The following is a 9,501-nucleotide window of genomic DNA, read 5'->3' as shown; positions in this document are numbered from 1 at the left end:
ATACGATCGTGTGATATGGAAGAAATAAAAGCGACAGACTGCATAATAAAGGTCCATATCACAAGTGGCAATATAAAGTGATGTTTTTTGGCATTAAGATTTTGTGCATCCAACCATAAAAGTGCATGACAACCTCTGCTTCCCTCTGCGAAGGGCCTATCTTTTACTTTTATCTCCTGCCCTGCATAAGAGTCATGGTGATCTTCACCTTTCCTTTTTTACACTTTATCCTTTGGCAAGCACAGTATGTTGGAAAGATCCTGGTATATATCGCTAATTGGGTGTGAGTTTTCATGAACTATTATTGTTGACATTACCCTTGAGGTAAAACACTGGGAGGCAAAACTATAAGCCCCTATCTTTCTCTGTGTCCGATTAAAACTCCATACCCATAAGTATTGTGTGAGTGTCAGCAATTATGAAAGACTATATGATAGTTGAGTATGTGGACTTGTTGAAAAGCTCTTATGTTGACTCTTTCCTATGTTATGATAAATTGCAATTGCTCCAATGACTGAGATTATAGTTTGTTAGTTTTCAATGAAGTTTACGATTCATACTTGAAATTGTGATTGAATTATTACTCTAGCATAAGAAACTATATGACAAGAATTATATAAGTTGTTGTTCTAAGAATGATCATGATGCCCTCATGTCCGTATTCTATTTTTATCGACACCTCTATCTCTAAACATGTGGACATATTTTTCGATTTCGGCTTTCGCTTGAGGACAAGCGAGGTCTAACCTTGGGGGAGTTGATACGTCCATTTTGCATCATGCTTTTATATCGATATTTATTTTATTATGGGCTGTTATTACACATTATGTCACAATACTTATGCCTATTCTCTCTTATTTTACAAGGTTTCCATAAAGAGGGAGAATGCCGGTAGCTGGGATTCTGGGCTAGAAAAGGAGCAAATATTAGAGACCTATTCTGCACAGCTCCAAAAGTTCTGAAACTTCACGGAAGTCAATTTCAGAATATATAATAAATATTGAGCGCAAGAAGTTCACCAATGGGGGCCACACCCTGCCCACGAGGGTCTGGGCGCGCCCTCCTGGGCGCGCGCCCCTACCTCGTGGGCCCCCTGGTGGCCCTCCGATGACCATCTTCTGCTATATGAGATCTTTCGATGAGGAAAAAAATAATAAGCCATCTTCTTGGACGAAACTTGGCCGCCACGAGGCGGAACCTTGGTGGAACCAATCTAGGGCTCTTGCGGAGTTGTTCTACCGGGGAAACTTCCCTCCGGGAGGGGGAAATCATCGCCATCGTCATCACCAACGCTCCTCTCATTGGGAGCGGGCAATCACCATCAACATCTTCACCAGCACCATCTCCTCTCAAAACCCTAGTTCATCTCTTGTATCCAATTCTTGTCTCCAAGTCCGGGATTGGTACCTGTGGGTTGCTAGTAGTGTTAATTACTCCTTGTAGTTGATGCTAGTTGGTTTATTTGGTGGAAGATCATATATTCAGATCCTATATGCATATTAATACCCCTCTAATTATGAACATGAATATGCTTTGTGAGTAGTTACATTTGTTCCTGAGGACATGGGAGAAGTCTTGATATTAGTAGTCATGTGAATTTGGTATTCATTCGATATTTTGATTAGATGTATGTTATCTCTCCTCTAGTGGTGTTATGTGAACATCGACTACATAACACTTCACCATTATTTGGGCCTAGAGGAAGGCACTGGGAAGTAATAAGTAGATGATGGGTTGCTAGAGTGACAGAAGCTTAAACCCTAGTTTATGCGTTGCTTCGTAAGGGGCTGATTTGGATCCATATGTCTCATGTTATGGTTAGGTTTACCTTAATACTTTTATTGTTGCGGATGCTTGAAATATAGGTTAATCATAAGTGGGATACTTGTCCAAGTAAGGGAAGTACCCAAGCACCGGTCCACCCACATACCAAATTATCAAAGTACCGAACGCGAATCATATGAGCGTGATGAAAACTAGCTTGACGATATTCCCATGTGCCCTCGGGAGCGCTTTTCTCTATATAAGAGTTTTTCCAGGCTTGTCCATTGCTACAAAAAAGATTGGGCCACCTTGCTGCACTTTATTTAATTTTGTTACTTGTTGCTCGTTACAAATTATCCTATCACAAAACTATCTGTTACCACTTATTTCAGTACTTGCAGAGAACACCTTGCTGGAAACCGCTTATCATTTCCTTCTGCTCCTCATTGGGTTCGACACTCTTACTTATCGAAAGGACTATGATAGATCCCCTATATTTGTGGGTCATCACATCTTGAGAACGCTGTAGCCGTGATGAGTGACTGCCATGAACTTGGCCAGGGCAGGATACCCGAGGATGGCATTGTACGGCAGGCGGATGTGCGCGGCGTCGAAGTTGATGAGCTCGGTGCAGTAGTTCTTGCGCTCCATAAAGGTGACAGGCAGGCGGACCTGCCCTATCGGCGTGGTGGAGCCGTCGGTCACTCCTGGGAAAGGCTTGGTGGGATGGAGCTGTTCATATGGCACTTGGAGGTTGTCGAACGTGTCGATGGACAGGACGTTGTGCCCTGCGCCGCCGTCGATGAGGGTCTTGGTGACCTACACATTGCTAATGACTAGGAAACACAGCATAGGGAGGGTGCCAGTGGTGGTTGCGCACTTGAGTTGATCCGCCGAGTTGAAGGTGATGGCGCATTGGGACCACCTGAGCGGGCGCGTGGCCTTGAGCTTGGGAAGCGTCGCGTTCACCTCGCGAGCAAACTGCTTGAAGACGTGCTGAGAGGCTGGGGCCTGGGCATAGCCCAAGATGCAGGAGATCGCGCGCGGCTCCTGGAAGCCCCCAGCCTCCTCGTCCTGGTGGTGGTCGTAGTTACTTCTTGGTGGCGGCAGCGGGGGAAGACCGGCGTTGCCCTGGGGGCGATCCTCATGAGGCGGGTCCCTCCAAGCGCCCTCACGAGGCTGGTACTGCCAGCGGTCCTCACGAGGTCGGTCGCGCCACTCCTAGCGCGGGCCACGGTCGTCCCAGCATCCGCCTCCATGTCATCCTCCGCGGTCGTTGCCCCGGTCGTTGCGCTCGGGGCGTCGACCATAGCGTCCTTCTCGTATGGCTCTGAGCTCTTGACAGTCGCTGGTGTTGTGGGTGTTCGGGTTGTGGAAGGCTCAGAACGGTCGGTCGTTCTTGGATGACTCGGGCTGATCTCTACCCCGGTTGATGTCGGGCTCTGCTGCGAGAACGGCTACCTCCTTGCACTTCACGTCCTTGGCCTTGGCCTTCTTCTCCTGCGCGCCCACGGCTGGCGGCTCAATGAGAGAGAGGCACCCCTCCTCGGCTCTTGCACACCTGGTCGCCAGGTTGAACAGCTCCTGAGATGTGCAGAGCTCCTCGTGGATGGCGAGCTCTTCCTTCATCTTGACGTCACGGACGCCGTCGGAGAACGCGGAGATGATGGCCTCATCCGTGACCTTGGGGATCTTGAGGCGGGTATCGTTGAAGCGCTGGATGTACTTCTGGAGGGTCTCTCCTGGCTGCCGCCTGATGCGGCGTAGGTCACCCGCAGTCGGTGGGCGGTCGCAAGTGCCCTGGAAGTTGGCGACGAAGCGGTCGCGCAGCTCATCCTAGGAGGAGATCGAGCCGTGCTGCAAGTTCAGGAGCCAAGAGCGAGCTCCATCGTTGAGAGCCATGGGAAACCAGTTCGCCATGACCTTTTCGTCGCCGTTGGCCGCTTCAATGCTCAGCTCATAGAACTGCAGGAACTCCGCGGGGTCGGCGGTACCGTCGTAGCGAGGAGGCAGATCCGGCTTGAACTTGCTCGGCCAGGCGACGCTACGCAGCTTGGGAGTGAAGGCGCGGCAGCCATCTGTGGTTGCTGGGGCCCATTTCGGAGGTGGAGCTTGGTCTTGACGGGGTCCGCGCTGCACCACTGCGGGCGGTACGCGGTCTTGACGAGGTGGTGCGGGGAGCGCAGGTGCATCTTCTCGCGGCCGCGGAATTTCTTGGCAGCTTCTCTCTTCTCGCGCGGGCGCCGGGCATGGCGGATCACGTCACGGAGCCGCGCGCCTTGGTGCCAAGGCGACGTCTTGGGGCTGAGGCGGTGGAGGCGCACCATGAGCCCCATCGCCCGCGGCTGGATGAGGAGGAGGCAGAGAGTGGGACGGCACCAGAGAGCCCCCCGCGGCGCGGACGACCTCGGCGACGTGTTCGAGCCACTCCTCATAGAGGTCGTCGATGGGGCGGTAGCGCAGGAGCTCGTTTGCTGCGAGGAGTGCGGCTCGTGCCTCCATGGGAGCGCGGTGTGCGTGACCCGAAGAACCTGAAGGAAATATGCCCTAGAGGCAATAATAAAGTTATTATTTATTTCCTTATATCATGATAAATGTTTATTATTCATGCTACCATTGTATTAACCAGAAAAATAATACATGTGTGAATACATAGACAAACAGAGTGTCACTAGTATGCCTCTACTTGACTAGCTCGTTGATCAAAGATGGTTATGTTTCCTAACCATAGACATGAGTTGTCATTTGATTAACGGGATCACATCATTAGGAGAATCATGTGATTGACATGACCCATTCCATTAGCTTAGCACCCGATCGTTTAGTATGTTGCTATTGCTTTCTTCATGACTTATACATGTTCCTGTGACTATGAGATTATGCAACTCCCGTTTGCCGGAGGAACACTTTGTGTGCTACCAAACGTCACAACGTAACTGGGTGATTATAAAGGTGCTCTACAGGTGTCTCCAAAGGTACATGTCGGGTTGGCGTATTTCGAGATTAGGATTTGTCACTCCGATTGTCGGAGAGGTATCTCTGGGCCCTCTCGGTAATGCACATCACTTAAGCCTTGCAAGCAATGCAACTAATGAGTTAGTTGCGAGATGATGTATTACGGAACGAGTAAAGAGACTTGCCGGTAATGAGATTGAACTAGGAATTGAGATACCGACGATCGAATCTCGGGCAAGTAACATACCGATGACAAAGGGAACAACGTATGTTGTTATGCGGTCTGACCGATAAAGATCTTCGTAGAATATGTAGGAGCCAATATGAGCATCCAGGTTCCGCTATTGGTTATTGACCGGAGACGTGTCTCGGTCATGTCTACATTGTTCTCGAACCCGTAGGGTCTGCACGCTTAACGTTACGATGATAGTTTCATTATAAGTTTATATATTTTGATGTACCGAAGGTTGTTCGGAGTCCCGGATGTGATCACGAACATGACGAGGAGTCTCGAAATGGTCGAGACATAAAGATCGATATATTGGACGGCTATATTCGGACACCGGAAGTGTTTCGGGTGATTTCGAAGAAAACCGGAGTGCCGGAAGGGTTACCGGAACCCCCTGGGGAAGTATTGGGCCTTAGTGGGCCTGAGGGGAGTGAGAGGGCAGCAGCCCAGGAGGTGGCGCGCCCCCTCCCATGAGGAGTCCGAATTGGACTAGGGGAGGGGGGGCGCGGCCCCTCTTTCCCTCTCCCTCTCCCTCTCCCTCTCTTTCCTTCCCCCTTCTCTCTTCCTAGTTGGACTAGGAAAGGGGAGTCCTACTCCTACTAGGAGGAGGACTCCCCCCTCCTTGGCGTGCCCCAAGGGCCGGCCGGCCTCCCCCCCTTGCTCCTTTATATACGGGGGCAGGGGGGCACCTCTAGACACACAAGTTGATCTTCGTGATCGTTCTCTTAGCCGTGTGCGGTGCCCCCCTCCACCATAATCCTCGATAATATTGTAGCGGTGCTTAGGCGAAGCCCTGCGATGGTAGAACATCAAGATCGTCACCACGCCGTTGTGCTAACGGAACTCTTCCCCAACACTTTGCTGGATCGGAGTCCGGGGATTGTCATCGAGCTGAACGTGTGCTAGAACTCGGAGGTGCCGTAGTTTCGGTGCTTGATCGGTCAGGCCGTGAAGACGTACGACTACATCAACCGCGTTGTCATAACGCTTCTGCTTTTGGTCTACGAGGGTACGTGGACAACACTCTCCCCTCTCGTTGCTATGCATCACCATGATCTTGCATGTGTGTAGGAAAATTTTGAAATTACTACGTTCCCCAACATTGGTATCAGAGCCAAGTTTTATGCGTTGATGTTGTGCATGAGTAGAACACAAGTGAGTTGTGGGCAATATAAGTCATACTACTTACCAGCATGTCACACTTTGGTTTGGTGGTATTGTTGGATGAAGCGGCCCGGACCGACATTACGCGTACGCTTACGCGAGACTGGTTCTACCGACGTGCTTTGCACACAGGTGGCCGGCGGGTGTCAGTTTCTCCAACTTTAGTTGAACCGAGTGTGGCTACGCCTGGTCCTTGCGAAGGTTAAAACAGCACCAACTTGACAAAGTATCGTTGTGGTTTTGATGCGTAGGTAAGAACGGTTCTTGCTAAGCCCGTAGCAGCCACGTAAAACTTGCAACAACAAACTAGAGGTCGTCTAACTTGTTTTTGCAAGGCATGTTGTGATGTGATATGGTCAAGACCTGATGAGATATAAGTTGTTGTATAAGATGATCATGTTTTATTGAAGTTATCGACAACTAGCAGAAGCCTTATGGTTGTCTCTTTATTGCATAAGATGCAAGCGCCAAATAATTGCTTTACTTTATCGCTATGCGATAGCAATAGTTGCAAGAGCAATAGTTGGTGAGATGACCATGTGACGATACATTGATATAGATCAAGATGATGGAGATCATGGTGTCATGCCGGTGACGATGGAGATCATGACAGTACTTTGGAGATGGAGATCAAAGGCGCAAGATGATCATGGCCATATCATGTCACATATTATGATTGCATATGATGTTTATCTTTTATGCATCTTATTTTGCTTAGTTCGACGGTAGCTTTATAAGATGATCCCTTACTAAAATTTCAAGGTATAAGTGTTCTCCCTGAGTATGCACCGTTGCCAAAGTTCGTCGTGCCCAGACACCACGTGATGATCGGGTGTGATAAGCTCTATGTCCATCTACAACGGGTGCAAGCCAGTTTTGCACACGCAGAATACTCAGGTTAAACTTGACGAGCCTAGCATATGCAGATATGGCCTCGGAACACTGAGACCGAAAGGTCGAGCGTGAATCATATAGTAGATATGATCAACATAACGATGTTCACCATTGAAAGCTACTCCATTTCACGTGATGATCGGTTATGGTTTAGTTGATTTGGATCATGTGATCACTTAGATGATTAGAGGGATGTCTATCTAAGTGGGAGTTCTTAAGTAATATGATTAATTGAACTTTAATTTATCATGAACTTAGTCCTGATAGTATTTGCATATCTATGTTGTAGATCAATAGCTCGCGTTATTGTTTCCCTATGGTTTATATGTGTTCCTAGAGAAAACTAAGTTGAAAGATGATAGTAGCAATGATGCGGACTGGGTCCAAGATCTGAGGTTTATCCTCATTGCTGCACAGAAGAATTATGTCCTTGATGCACCGCTAGGTGACTGACCTATTGCAGGAGCAGATACAGACGTTATGAACGTTTGGCTAGCTTAATATGATGACTACTTGATAGTTTAGTGCACCATGCTTAACAGCTTAGAATCGGGACTTCAAAGACGTTTTGAACGTCATGGACCATATGAGATGTTCCAGGAGTTGAAGTTAATATTTCAAGTAAATACCCGAGTTGAGAGATATGAAGTCTCCAACAAGTTCTATAGCTAAAAGATGGAGGAGAATAGCTCAAGCAGTGAGCATGTGCTCAGATTGTCTGGGTACTACAATCGCTTGAATCAAGTGGGAGTTAATCTTCCAGATAAAATAGTGATTGATAGAATTCTCTAGTCACCATCACCAAGTTAGTAGAACTTCGTGATGAACTATAATATGCAAGGGATAATGGAAACGATTCCCAAGCTCTTCGTGATGAAAAAATCGGCGAAGGTAGAAATCAAGAAAAACATCAAGTGTTGATGGTTGACAAGACCACTAGTTTCAAGAGAAAGGGCAAAGGGAAGAAGGGGAACTTCAAGAATAACGGCAAACAAGTTGCTGCTCTAATAAAGAAACCCAAGTTTGGACCTAAGCCTAAGACTAAGTGCTTCTACTACAAAGGGACTGGTCACTAGAAGCGGAACTACCCCAAGTGTTTGGTGGATAAGAAGGATGGCAAAGTGAACAAAGCTATATTTGATATACATGTTATTGATGTGTACTTTACTAGTGTTTATAGCAACCCCTCGGTTTTTGATACTAGTTCAGTTGCTAAGAGTAGTAACTCGAAATGGGAGTTGCAAAATAAAGAGAGACTAGTTAAGGGTGAAGTGACAATGTGTGTTGGAAGTGGTTCCAAGATTGATATGATCATCATCGCACACTCCCTATACTTTCGGGATTAGTGTTGAACCTAAATAAATGTTATTTGGTGTTTGCGTTGAGCATAAATATGATTGGATCATGTTCATTGCAATACGGTTATTCATGTAAGTTAGAGAATAATTGTTGTTCTGTTTACATGAATAAAACCTTCTATGGTCATACACCCAATGAAAATGGTTTGTTGGATCTCGATCGTGGTGATACACATTTTCATAATATTGAAGCCAAAAGATGCAAAGTTAATAATGATAGTGCAACTTATTTGTGGCATTGCCGTTTAGGTCATATTGGTGTAAAGCGCATGAAGAAAATCCATGTTGATGGGCTTTTGGAATCACTTGATTATGAATTAGTTGATGCTTGCGAACCATGCCTCATGGGCAAGATGACTAAGACTCCGTTCTCCGGAATAATGGAGCGAGCAATGGATTTGTTGGAAATCATACATACTAATGTATGTGGTCCGATGAATATTGAGGCTCACGGCAGGTATCATTATTTTCTGATCTTCACAGATGATTTGAGCAGATATGAGTATATCTACTTGATGAAACACAAGTCTAAAATATTTGAAAAGTTCAAAGAATTTCAGATGAAGTGGAGAATCATCGTAACAAAAATAAAAGTTTCTATGATATGATCGCAGAAGTAAAATATTTGAGTTACGAGTTTGGCCTTCAGTTAAAACAATGTGAAATAGTTTCACTACTCACGCCACCTGGAACACCATAATGTAATGGTGTGTCCGAACGTCGTAACCGTGCTTTATTAGATATGGTGCGATCTATGATGTCTCTTACCGATTACCACTATCGTTTTGGGATTATGCATTAGAGACAGCTACATTCACGTTAAATAGGGCACCATCTAAATCCGTTGAGATGACACTGTATGAACTGTGGTTTGGCGAGAAACCTAAGCTATCATTTCTTAAAGTTTGAGGTTGCAATGCTTATGTGAAAAAGTTTCAACCTGATAAGCTCAAACCCAAATCGGAGAAGTGCGTCTTCATAGGATACCCAAAAGAAAATGTTGGGTACACCTTCTGTCACAGATCCGAAGGCAAGATATTCATTGCTGAGAATGGATCCTTTCTAGAGAAGGAGTTTCTCTCGAAAGAAGTGAGTAGGAGGAAAGTAGAACGTGATGAGGTAACTGTACCTGCTCCC

The sequence above is a fragment of the Triticum urartu genome, chromosome 2A (genome assembly GCF_056163025.1).
Source record: "Triticum urartu cultivar PI428250 chromosome 2A, HENAU_Tu73, whole genome shotgun sequence".
NCBI classification, from domain to species: Eukaryota; Viridiplantae; Streptophyta; class Magnoliopsida; order Poales; family Poaceae; genus Triticum; species Triticum urartu.
Note: the sequence above shows the minus strand (reverse complement) of the source record.